This window comes from Mustelus asterias, chromosome 7, assembly GCF_964213995.1.
Source record: "Mustelus asterias chromosome 7, sMusAst1.hap1.1, whole genome shotgun sequence".
In the NCBI taxonomy this organism is placed as follows: Eukaryota; Metazoa; Chordata; class Chondrichthyes; order Carcharhiniformes; family Triakidae; genus Mustelus; species Mustelus asterias.
The window spans coordinates 111576181-111590239 of NC_135807.1; the positions used below are offsets into that span (position 1 = coordinate 111576181).

Sequence of the window (14059 nt, forward strand, 5' to 3'; positions counted from 1 at the left end):
CGACACCCAACCAAGTTCCCTGGATCACACCCAACCCCCTGATCATGAATTGCTCCCTAGCCAGATCACTATGGGGCCATCCTCACTGCAATCTTGAGCCAATCCTGCGATCCAGCTTCCTGCTTCTGCTCCGATCTAAACCTCCTCGTTTCCCTCACTTCCCTACCTGCTCTCAGAGGCTTCAGCCCTGTGAAGCAGGCTTCCTGCTTGAATGGCCTGTCAATTAGGCAGAAACCACACTTAAAGATCCCTGCAGTTAAATTTGGTAGGACTTTGAGGAAACAACAGCCTCGTATCCCACCAACAGAACTTGCCATCAGGTTAAAATCCAGACCATTCTTTCTCGGTAAGTTTTTGATTTTGTTACATATAACAGTTATTTAAAAATCCTTCCCTCTGTACCACTTATTCGAATACATTTAACTGCAGCAGACACTGTCCAGGCCAGATGAGATTGCTCACATTAGATCTGACAATTGCTTCATTATTTGATAACATGAAATGGAGCTAGTGCTGATTGTTTGTGAACTCTGGCTATCCTTATTGGGAGAATCCAGAATAGGGGGACACAATCTTCGATGTCAAGACATACTTCTTCACACAATGGGTAATGGAAATCTGCAACTCTCTCCCAAAAAGCTGTTGAGGCTTGCAAATTTCTAATTGAGATTGATAGATTTTTGTTTGGCAAGGGTGCTTTAAAGGTTACAGAACCAAGGCAGGCAAATGCAACTGAATGGTCTGTGGAACAGACTCAAGGGGCTTCGGATAGGATTTATGTGTGAAACAACTCTTCACTGCCACTTCATCAACTGGCAGAGTGCTTGTTGCAGGGTATATCTACTGTGTTTTCTCTTTCAGCCACATTTCCTCCTCCTCTATTCCATGAGACTATTCACCGTGACAGCGCAGTTAATTCAGCAGCTGATGCAACACAGCCAAAACTAGCACTTCAAAGAGAGCTAAAGCCAAACCAGTGATGGGAGTTTGCCTTAAGTTGTTTGTACGAAATGCTACAGCTGCACATTAGCAAAAATTCTGTTATAGAAATATAATCAATTAATGAATCAGATATAGCTTTAAACTACAGTGTGCATGATAAGCACCATTTTAAAGTCAACCAGTGAAATCAAAGAAATTATAATATCCCATGTCAAGTCTTTTGACATGATAACCAATAAAATCATTGGTGAGATTTTTGTAAATCATATGAAAAGGTAGATTTTTAGCCAGTTGTGATTCAATCCATCTTGGTTAATAATGAAAATTTGGAGTGGGTTAGCAAGCTTTGCAGGATTTTAAAACGAAAGGTCTTGTGCTTGGAGGGGTTGTGTCCCTGTCTCTGAGCCAGGAGCACTGGGTTCGAGTTCCACTCTAGCATTTGATGGTGAAGGAAATTGTGTTCATAACCTGGCCAAGCAGCTTAATTTTCATCCTGTAAGTCCTTTCAATATACCTATGACATACAGTAAGAGCACGACAGTCTCCTGGTCAGCCATTTTTGATGTGGAGTGGTGCTTTATAAGCTATAGCCTCTGGTGCCAGGCTAGTGACTTGTTCCAGGAAAAGCTAGCTACAGAAAGCGATACAAGTGCTTTGTCTGTCTCATGTGACTCGATGTGGAGATGCCGGCGTTGGAACGCTCGAGTCATGTGACTCGAGGCAGAGGAAAGAAGAAGAATTTTAAAGGATGGAAAATTCTGCAGAGCTCACCGACCACATTGTCTGAATTCCTATTATGTGCTCAATGCAGATGAAGCTTCATGCCATTTGCACTAACATGTAAAATTTGCCCTTATGTAATCATCAGTTAAAACAGATTTTACAGTGTTCAACAAGATGGAGGGTGCTGCTGAATGCACCCAAAGTTACTCATGTGGAAAAAGCAACATCACAAAAATGCTGTCATGTAAGAACATTCTCTGCATTGTGGAGTAGCACAGCTCCTGCTTCTGCACCCAATACCAATGGCAGAGAATGTAATTAATGTTGAATTCTGTAAACCAAGATCCTTTGAATTGATGGAACTGAACAGCCGACACTATACATCAAACTTGTTACAGCTCCAGGTCCAATCAGTGTGACAAGGCTAAACAGTGCATGCTCAAGTTATACAAAATATCAGCCTCAGCTGGCTTCCAGCAGTTAATGCATTATAATCATTTTCAGGGTCACTATTTGGAAATTTTTATTTCTATATTCTTTTTTCATTTATTATGCTAGTTTGTTTAGCGTCAACTTTATCTACTTTGGCCATTATGCAAATCTTTGTCCAGGGCGGAAAGCAGGTCTGTTTTTCCAGTTGTTAATGCCTGATTCTCCCTTCAGCTCTCATTGTTTGATAGGAACAAATATGTCAGAATTAGCAATGCCTCATACGTGGATCTTTGCCACTGGCATTTGCAAGTTGGCAATGTTTCCATGACTTCCTGATGACATCGCATTGCTCCATCAATCAAGCTGGTACATCATGGGTAAGTGCCAGGAACATGTTCAAGCTCTCTAAATATTACTTGCCATGTAACAATTGTGTTTTGAAAGGATCAAATGGATTTAGTCCTAAAGTAAACACGCAACACCGCCTCTGTGTTTTATTAATTCAAATAAATGTGTTTCAATTTTCATGTATTGCAGAAGTTCTGGAGGCTAATTAACAAATAATGAGTCTGTTTCTTAAGGGTAAAGGCTGCAGGCTGCTTTGTTACATCATAATCATCCATTAAGTTTCCAAATGTCAGCTGAGCCATTGACAGCGTTTTAACGTGGGTTTTGCAATTCCATTTCTCAGGTGCTGCATTTTTGGGGCTGAATTTTCAACTTCACATCTTGTGGAGTGGACTGCCCACTCATAGAAGTTGCCCAATTTTCAGTCCATTGTTTTTATTACTTGCCCTCTCCTCTTAGTCACCCACTAGCAGAAACACAAACTGGGATCCGAGATGGGAGAATTTTTTTTTCAAATAATTCTTTTTAAATACATTACTGTTATCATGTGGTGCACTACAAACAAAATATCAAGCTCAGGCAGAGTTTAAATACAGATGAGAAAAACCACAGGTATATAACAACTACAATAATGTATATAGTGCCTTATAGCATAGCATTATAAAACAAAATCTGATCCGGAGACGCATAAGGCAATATTAGGGCAGATGGTCAAAAGTTTGGTCAAAGAGGTAAATTTTAAAAACTGTATTACAGGACGAAAGAGAATTAGAAAATCAGAGACGTTTAGGTAGGGAATTGCACTGCTTACGGCTTAGGCAGCTATGGGGGCAGGGAATTCAGATGGTGTTCGTAAAGCAGAAGTGGAAATGAATAGGGTTGGGAAGCATTTTCTGATCAGGGCCAGTGTGATCTCCTGGACTCGTTTCGATCGCCACAGGGGGTCGGAGAGGAATTTCCCAGATTTTTTTTTCCCCATATTGGCCCTGGGGTTTTCACTCTGGGTTTTCGCCTCTCCCTGGAGATCACATGGTCTGGAATAGGGGGGGTGGGGGTGAGTTAATAGGTTGTGATGAACAAAGCATCGTAGCTGTGAGGGACAGCTCGGTGAATAGGATATTAGGATGTAGATAGGCTGGAAAATTGGGCGGGGATCCTGGATTCAGGATTCAATCCTGGACCGGGGAGCGGCGCGGGCTTGGAGGGCCGAAGGGCCTGTTCCTGTGCTGTATTGTTCTTTGTTCTTGTTATGACTACCAGTGATGGAGCAATTAAAATCAAGGATGTACCAGAAGCCACAATTAGATGACAACAGGTATTTCAGAGGGTTGTGACACTGAAGGAGATTTTGAAGATAGAGAGGGAAGAGAACAAGGAAGGATTTAAAACCAGAATATTGCATCCTGTTCTGATCACCATACTTCAGGACGAATGTGAGAATTCTTGAGAGGGTGCAGAGAATATTTACCAGAACGGTTCCAGGGATGTGGGATCTGAGCTGCAAGCTTTGGTTGGAGAAGCTGAGTTGTTCGCCTTAGTGCAAAGGAGATTGAGGAGAGATTTGATAGAGGTGGATAAAATCATGATAGGTTTGGGTAATGTAAACAAAAAAAAATCTATTTCCATTAACTGATGGTACAAGGACCAGGGGGAACAGATTTAAGGTTCTGGGCAAGAGAGGTTGAGGGTATGAGGAGGGAATCTTGTTTGCACTGCTCTCATTATTTGATGATCATTATATGATGATGATCAGGAACTTGTTGCCTACAAGGGTGATGGAAGGAGAGGCAATCAATAACATTGAAAGATAATTTGATGGGTTACAGGTATGCCAAAGCAGTGGTACTGGCTGGATTGATGCACGGAGAGCTGGCACAGACTCAATGGGCCAAATGGCCTCCTTCTGGGCTGCAAATGACAATAAATGCAAGTCTTGCATTTCTTCAGGTAATTTTTCAAGTTCCTTTTGAAAGTTTGGATTGAATCTGCCTCCATCGTGTTCTCAGATAAGACCCAGGTTAGATCCAGAACCTAACCGCTCACTCTATGGAAACATTTCTCATGTTGGCTTTGGTTTGCCATTCATCTTTAATCGGTTCCAAAGAAGAGTCATATTAGATCTGAAATATTAGCTCTGTTTCTTCTGCGTCACAGGTGTTGTCAGATGTGCTGAGTTTTTCCAGCACTTTCTGTTTTTATTACACTTTAAAGTGTAAAAGTTGGACCAAGGAGCGGCACAGGCTTGGAGGGCCGAAGGGCCTGTTTCCTGTGCTGTACTGTTCTTTGTTCTTAAATCAGTATTGTTCAGTTTTCAGGAGATTGAGGAGAGATTTGATAGAGGTGGACAAAATCAGGATAGGTTTGGGTAACATGAACAAGAAAAATCTATTTCCATTAACTGATGGTACAAGGACCAGGGGCAACAGATTTAAGATTCTGGACATGAAAGGCTGAGGGTATGAGGAGGAAATCTTGTTTGCACAGCAAATGATGATGATCAGGGACTTATTGCCTTTAAGAGTGATGGAAGGAGAGGCGATCAATAACATTGAAAAATAATTTGATGGGCTACAGTAATCCCCCACCACTCTGGGGGAATGGGAGAGGTTTCTCATTATCCCAGTTCAGATCCCTCATGATTTTAATACATAACTATGGATAAATCATGTACAACAGAAACTACTGATATTGCAAAAAGAGTACACTTTCCTGCAAGTGTCCTTTCTTTCCATACTTTAATTTTCATACAACGCAGTTACCAGAATGATACAGAAATAAAATACTGCAGTTGCTGGAAATCTGAAGTAAAAACAGAACATGCTGGAAATACTCAAAGGCCTTTCTCATGGCACTGATGCTGTGCCAGACTGCTGAGTATTTCCAGCATTTTCTGTTTTATCATCAGAATAGTACCAGGGTTTAAAAAGTTAAATTACGAAGACAAATGACTTGCATTTCCTTGAGTATAGAAAGTAGAGTAATGGTTTAATCAAAGTATTTAAAATGGTTAAGGGTAGATACAGATAAATTATTTCTTCTGGTGGAGGAATCAATGACAATTTTGGTTTATAGAGTGCCTTTAATGTAGTAAAATGTCCTGGGTCATAGCAGCATTTCACAATGAATGTTATTAAACAACGCCTGACACTGAGTCACATACGGAGATATTAGGGCAATGGCCAAAAGACTGGTCGAAGGTTTAAGCTTTAAAGAGTATCCCAAAAAAAAGGAGAAAAGGTAGGGAAGCGGAGAGGCTTAAGGAGGAAATTTCAGAACTTAGATTGCTGGCAGCTGAAGTCATGGCTGCAGATGGTTGTGTGATTAACAGGAGAGTATAATCATAAAATTAGAGTGGACTGAATCTGAAAACTTGTTTTCAGACAAATGGTAGTTTCCAAGAAAGCTGTGGACAACTTTTTTTTATTTCAAGACAGATTGATAATATTTTGTTAGACAAGGATTTCAGGGGATATGAAACCAATAAATGGTGCTGAGATAAAGATCAGCTATGATCTAATTGAATGGTGAAACAGGCTTTCGAGGCTAAATGGTCTGCTCCTGCTTCTATGTTCCTTAAATATCATACTTTTATACATCTTGAATCACCAAGGAAGATCTGCTGCTCTATATTTAACTGTGCAAAGACTGTAAGAATAAGCAACAGATTAACACTAAAAAAACCTTCTGTTAAATTGGTTTGATTAAAAATTTATGAAGTTATTTTTTCCATTACAGCTCATTTAATTACAGTAGGCTATAACTTTATCTGCATATGTTGCATATTTATGCTCTCACTTAGACATGGCAGCAGAGTTTCTTTGCTATTAAATATAATTACGGTAATAACTTCACAAAAACTTTAGATTGTAAGCATCTCATTTTAAGGTTGATGGCTTTGGCAATGACCTTATTTTGATGAATGCTAAGACGGTTGCAACTCCATTCTAAATACTAGATATTTAAGCAAGGGTCAGATCCACACAGATACAGTAGTGAAAAGTCAGGCAATAGGGCTCAGGGCTCTCTGCAAACTCATGGGTTGCACAGTTTGAACAGTATCCCTCAAACTATTTTCAGAGCTGCTGCAAATGTCTTCGATGCTTGAGATTGAATAGGACATTAACACTGACAATATCGGAGTAACATCCCAATCCCAAGGGCGGCACGGTAGCACAGTGGTTAGCACTGCTGTCTCACAGCGCCAGGGACCCGGGTTCAATTCTGGCCTCAGGTCACTGTCTGTGTGGAGTTTGCACATTCTCCCTCTGTCTGCGTGGGTTTCCTCCGGGTGCTCCGGTTTCCTCCCACAGTCCAAAGATGTGCGGGTTAGGTGGATTGGCTATGATAAATTGACTCTAGTGTCAGGGGATTAGCAGTGGAAATATATGGGGTTACGGGAATACGGCTTGGGTGGGATTGTGGTTGGTGCAGACCCGATGGGCCGAATGGCTTCCTCCTGCACTTTAGGGATTCCATGTTCTATGATTCTAATTAAAATATAGGTCTTAATATAATATGAGTCGCTAACTTTCACAGTGCACTACCAGAAACAAACACAATTGTACATTAGATCAAACCAATAACTGTCAATATTTCTCATTCTGCTCCTTGCTATGGATTTCAAATTCTGCCTCAGGTCATAGAAATCATAGAAACCCTACAGTGCAGAAGGAGGCCATTCGGCCCATCGAGTCTGCACCGACCACAATCCCACCCAGGCCCTACCCCCACATATTTACCCACTAATCCCTCTAACCTACGCATCTCAGGACTCTAAGGGGCAATTTTTAACCTGGCCAATCAACCTAACCCGCACATCTTTGGACTGTGGGAGGAAACCGGAGCACTCGGAGGAAACCCACGCAGACACGAGGAGAATGTGCAAACTCCACACAGACAGTGACCCGAGCCGGGAACCGAACCCGGGACCCTGGAGCTGTGAAGCAGCAGTGCTAACCACTGTGCTACCGTGCCGCCCTTTTATAGATCAAGTCATTTATAGATCAAGTGAAACAGATTATGAGAACAAACACCAACTATTTAAATATAATTCTTCAGTACACAGGCTTCTGCTTGACAAAAAGACCAAATTCATATACAGAATATATACTCACATAAGATCAATCCTTATAAATACAAAAATAAGCAAAATATTGCAAGTGCTGGAAATCTGAAATAATTGCAGTAATTGCTCAGTTGCCAAGGTAAACATTTGTTTCTCTTTCTACAGATGCTGCCTGACCTGCTGAGGGTTTCCAGCATTTTGTGTTTTTGTTCTGTATTAAAGCAAGTTCTGTTTTAGAGCAAGTTGCTTCATCCTTAGCTTTCCGAGTGACACTCACATTCACCATTTTTTGATAATAACAATTATTTTTTAGTTCCAGAGCACAGACTGTGGTGGGTAGAAAGCTTGATTGGTGAGAGCCAGACCTGTATAAATGAATTGATAAATATATACTGTGGCCTTCCAATAATTTACATCCTGTGCTTCATTTGTCTCTACATATTCACTTTGGGATAATTACACTGTTGATATACCAACATTCAGTTCCTTGTTTTAGGCTGAATATCCTGAATCCACAAAGGTATGCTGCACATAGATGAACCTTGTTCAATTCAGGCTTATGAACTGTCGGACATTAAATTGGCAATATCTAGCCATCCCAGCAAACAGTTAGTTAAGTCTGGGCCTGTATTATTATGAGACCTTCAGGAGCTTCTGAACATAACTTTGTTGGGCCAATTCACCTATGGAATTGATTGGATCATGCATAGTGCACATTCCAATCAGTTCAATATTAAAAGGGCCTACAACCTTGGGAGCTGAGTGGTAGGAGGCCCCATTGAAAATGCTGCTGAGGATAGGGTAATCAGGATAATTGAAAGGCAAAGCTCCTACTGACCCCATTTGGGGGCATTACCAGGCCAGGAAAATTACTTACAATTGTATGCAAAGAAGAATTTTTATGACTTCAATCCTAAAGTTATCTTTTATTCATTTGAATCTGTATATTGTCCTATTTTGTAAGTTATTTTGAAATATTTTTGGAATTTTCCCCTCCCATTTCTTTTAATGTTTTACACCTCTCAAAGTGGCTTATCAGACGTGTGTGTTTTAAGGATGCAAACCCAATTTTCTCCAACCTTTCCTCATGACTCGCCAGCCACAGGAATCGTAGCGGGCGGGACACGGACCATGCAAAGGTTCATTAACCTCGGGCAGGATTTTCCAACTTTGGGGCAAGCATGGCCAGAAAATCCTACCCCTTGTGTCTCACTGCTCAGACCTTTCTCGTTCATGGGATGTGGGCATCGCTAGCTGGGCCAGCATTTATTGTCTATCCCTGAGGGCATTTAAGAGTCAACCACATTGCGGTGGATCTGGAGTCAGATATAACCCAGACCAGGTAAGGATGACAGATTTCCTTCCCTTAACAACATTAGTGAACCAGATGGGTTTTTACAACGATCGACAATGGTTTCATGGTCATCATTATACTTTTAATTCCAGATTTTTATTGAATTCAATTTTCACCATCTGCCATGGCGGGATTCAAACTCAGGTCCCCGGAGCATTACTCTGGGTCAATAGATTACTAGTCCACTACACCCCTGCCTCCCACCTGAACAGATAACTCAATGTATGATTTTTGAGTACTATATAGTTTGTTTATTAGTTCATCTGACTGTACTCCACTGTTCCGGCTATATAACTCAATATTCTAATGGCTTTGTTGACTAACTGCATCAGTTAGGCTTGGTGAGAAATGTGTTTACAAAAATTTCTGGTTTCTTTCAATATCATCCTTAGCTATTTCCACACCTATCATGGCATACATGTGCAATGTGTAGTACTTTGCAGTTCTGTAACACGCTCTGACATTGTTCTACACGCTTACATATTTTGTCCACCTTGTAATTATCAGATTCCATCGTCCCTCTCCCTAAATTCATACAATCTGTAAATTTGACCAATTTTCCTCAGGCCACTGCTTATAAAGCGTGATGTAAATTAGAAACAACAACCAATAGATTCCAGCAACCAATATCTAGGGCAACCCACTTAGTAATTCACTCCCACAATTATGAATTAAGAACTACAAAAGTACACTTTTAATACTCTGCAGAAATAGATGCAGATTCATGGTTTCTTGTGTGTAGAACTTCTTATATATCAATCTAGCTGTGTGTTCCAAAAACACAGAGTACACTAAAGTTAGGATAAATGCTTCTTCACTGAGAAAGAAAGAAAAGATTGATGGTTGAGTCAATCTTTGCTGCCTATCAGTTCATAAAATGATCAAGTGAGGAAATGGTAAAAGAAATGGAAACAATGTTTTCAGTCAGTAAGATAATCTGGATTGAAGGCAGTGGAAGTAGGGACTAAAAATAGAGAAAGAAACAAGCCTCAGTAAAATATTATTAGAACGACTGAATAGAAATTACTGCAGCTATTCTTCAATGAATTTGCTGACTTCTGTTGCTGTGGTAACAGCATCGGCTGTTCTAAGCTCATATTTTGTCCTAGACCTTACCCAATCAGTGATGAAGTGGCTTTACGGAAATAGCATCAAAATTGAACATAAGTGTCATGCTTGTAATAATGATGTGGCTTAAAAATGAAATGGGAATTTTAAAATGGAAATATTAAAATAATAAAGCAACACTGCATCTTCAAATGGGAAGGACTGTGTATATTCACATGATTAAAAAATATATTTTTATGAACATCAAGTTGGGAGAATATTGACAATAGGTAATCGGACATTATTTACTAAGTTCATGACCCAAAGTTGATGAGGCTGCTGCAGTAAGGTTAAGTAAAATGGGAGAAATCAATTAGCCATTTTGATTAGCATCACTAAATTAAATTTACAACTCATGATAATTAAAAATATTTGCATTACTGGGTGTTTTTTAAAAAAAATCAACATTTATCTCTAATAAACATTGGGATGACTTTACACAGTTTGTAGCATTAGCCTTTGGACTTGTCCCGTTCCAAATAAGACAGCAATGTGAAACACTGAAAAAGCTGTGACTATAAAGAATAAGACATTAATGCAAACATGTAGCCAACAAAATGGAATATGTATAACGCATATCAGTCTAGTTCTAGTTTAATTCAGAAATAATTCACACAGGATTTCGGAATAAATTAATGCCATCATTTTGTTCGGCTTCTCACCCGATTACGAATGGGTTAGTGCAAAGTCCCTATAATTCCTTTGTTGCTAGGCAGCCTGCAACTTCCCACTGTGTGTCAAGGGATGTGAAAGCTTCAATTTTGTCAGTCCATGAAGCTCTCAGACAAATAATTTAGCTAACAAAGAGCCAACCAATGATAAACCACCAATTGAAAAAAGCAATATATATATATATATATATATATTTGAAAATAAACAGAAGAGACACGTTTCACTTGAAAGCAAGATCATTGGAGATCAATATTATTGCATTTTAACCATCCATTGACCATATGAATCGTCACACAATGATTAAGACAGTTCTGCTGATGGGGTAACACAAGAGAGTTTATGCACATACTGGGCAGTAACAAATAATGATTCCGAGACAATGGAGGTAAAGTATAATGACAGAGGAAATAAGATAGAGTAAGTAAAAAATTAACAGATCCAGCATCTGGCAACTTCTGCCATCATCAACACAAACAATGACCAAATATTGAGTTTCACTGGAGAAGGGAATTACCTTAACTAAGATAATGAGGAATAGCAATTGAAAAGAGGAACATACATGTAACTTTCTAAAGCCTAAGCATATTATAACTCCTTATTTATTTTCATGGGACCAAAGGTAAATTAAAGACAAATACTGTTGAATATGGAAGGTTTTCATTTGTTAAGGATATTTGTAATAACTTTCACAACAAAAGTGGTATTTTGAATTACAGAAGCAGTTATCAGACTGTTTGAGTTAGTTTGTTCCCCTTGTATATTGTGACAGTTGATTTCTCCAACATGAATAACTATGATAATCAGGCAAGTTGACTCATAGTGTTAATGTGCTGTAAACATATTCATCATCTGTAACCGATTGGTGCCAGAGTCTTATTCTTAACTAGTAAATAAATAAACCTGTTAGCAGGCATATTTTTATTCTATATCCAGCAAGGAGTACAATTCAGATTATTTTCTCTCCCTTTGTCTTATTTGTTTAAAAGTTATAGTTACTTGAGAACAACAAGTACCACAATATTTTATGTTTTCCTGATGTATTTTAAGTAAAAAATAAAAACTGAGAACAACTTGTTGCACAGCTATAACATAATTCCTTATGTACTCAGATTATACAATACTTAGTAAGATAGAAGGAGTAGGGAGAGAGAATGAATGAAGTAAAGAAGGTATGTGCATATGTGTGTATAGATATGTAGGTGCGTGAGAGAGAGAGAGAGAGAGAGACTGTCAGGAAAATACATAGAAATGAGGAAATTGGAATTCTTTGCTCTGTTTTCCATCATATTTTCATGGAAGTACAACAGAACCCATACAGCACAGACATTTGCAGACAGTACTTCAACCTGAATTGAAATTGCTCTTTCATTAAGTGCTATGTTCAGGCAGGGAAAAACAACGTAACATTATAAGGAATATGAGCTTAATGATGAACTTATTGCTTTTTTAGTCCCATTGCTAGATACAAGGATAATTTCTACATAATTGATGAGCAACAGAGCACTTAAGGAGCTTCAAATGTATGTCAAAATGTATAATAGTTTGCACTAATATCATCTAAACGATAACAGTCTTGCTTTAATTTTGTAGTAAGTGCCAATCAACAGGTAAAGTGGATCAGGGGATTTTGTAATTTTCTTACCTCCATCATCTTCATCAAAAGAATTCATGCATGGAAAATATACAGCCAAAGCTTCAAAAGATGCTGAAAGGCTTATTCGGCTTGGAGACCTCTGCATCCGCAGCCCAGCATTTCCAGTGTCTGGCCCCTGCCTCACCATCTTGGTCGACCCTCCTTTTGCGCGGTACAGGACACGAGGCGTTTTGGCGGTTGTTCAGGACAGCCCCTAGTAAGAAATAACTGGGGATGATTTCCCTGGTGCTCTGGGCGGTCACGGAGACCTCTCCCTGTTTTGTGTTGGTGCCACAAAAGCCGCACTTCACAGCTTAATTGGACAAACCACTCAGCAGAGAGTCATCTTGGATTTTCTGAAGGCACATCTTCTGTAGCATTTAGATAGCTGAAAGTCCAGACTCTTATTCACCTGTGGCTCAAGCAACACTGAAAACCAAACGCTGTGCTTCTCCTCATAAGGCAAATGAAAAAGCCTTGTTGATTCCTCTGCTTGCTCTTCGTCTGAAGCTCTCTGCCTCCTCCTTTTACTCTGTTCATTGACTCACAAGAGAGGTCTGAGAAGATGCTGACTGGGGCATTGCTGGCTTCTGTGTGCACCAATCAGAGTGTGAGAGGAGGAGAGTATTTTTGCACTCACCAGTGGAAGAAGCAGTCAGTGTTTTGATTCTGTTATCAAACATATGATGAGTTCTTAGAGAGAATGAACAGTGACTAAAATGTTGATCTTGAAGCAATTTGTTTTTGCAGTCAGTCACAGCCCAGAAACCCATGAAGATAGTAAGTTCCGTTTTGCAAAAATAACTGACAAAAAAATCAGCCTCAGGCAAAATTCTAGTGTGGAAAACTGCCTGCCACAACTAATCATTGCAGCATATTCAGCTATATTATAACTCCCATCATTATTATATAATCTTCCTCATTAATTTTTAAATACCCATTTCATAAATTTATTTATTTTCTCTTCCTTCAGTGGAATGAAATTCCTCTTTGCATACGACAAATGTTAAAGCTCTCGAACTTTCCATTTGGCGTGGTAATGCACTGCCGGGAAATATTAGTTCAAAAAATACAATTCCTGCATCGTGATGATGATAGAATACTTACGAGAATCAGAATGCACAAATGATTCTGAGCCATTAAAACTGATATAAAACATTCATTGATTATAATTCCAATATTATGCAGCAATGGAGGAGGAGGGGCGAAGATAAAAGAAAGCATGTTTCACTCAAGAGCCTTTCCAGTGGAAGCTGTCACAAAGCAGCTTTGGGGTGAAATTGTGCCCCCATAGTCAGAGATTGGGCAAAGTGTAAAGACATGATAGAGAGTGCACAACCCAACCCACCATCTGGTGGTGCACCAGAGTGACAGCTTCCCACTGAATAGACAGCAATCCCTTATCTGATCAAATTAAGTGCACCTCTCTGCACAGGGCACCAACGGATCTTTTCTGCTTCACTTCGTATGCCTCCATGAACCTTCTTCTCCTGTTCACTGCTCTTTAAGATCATTGTGAATGAAGTACTGGATGCTGCATCCATGTTGTGTGGGAAGAAAGGTACTGTTCTCTTAACAGTTGCATGGCTTCTCTATGAACATATGCAATTTATTTAGTATGTACTTCCTCACTACACAAGATCACTCCTCAGGTTTGTAAGAGCCAAAACTTATAGAATCCCAGGTGTATGTTCAGAATTCAGAGTACAAGGCTACAGACTGTAACTGGAAAGTGGGATTAGGCTAGATAATCATTGTCTGGTCAGCATAGTCACAATTGGTC

General features: G+C 39.5%; 1 protein-coding gene across 20 annotated transcripts in view; it reads right to left on the reverse strand.

The window, feature by feature from the left end:
- Positions 1-14059, reverse strand: part of rims2a (regulating synaptic membrane exocytosis 2a) — a 702781-nt gene that overhangs the window by 24284 nt on the left and 664438 nt on the right. The window lies entirely within an intron of this gene.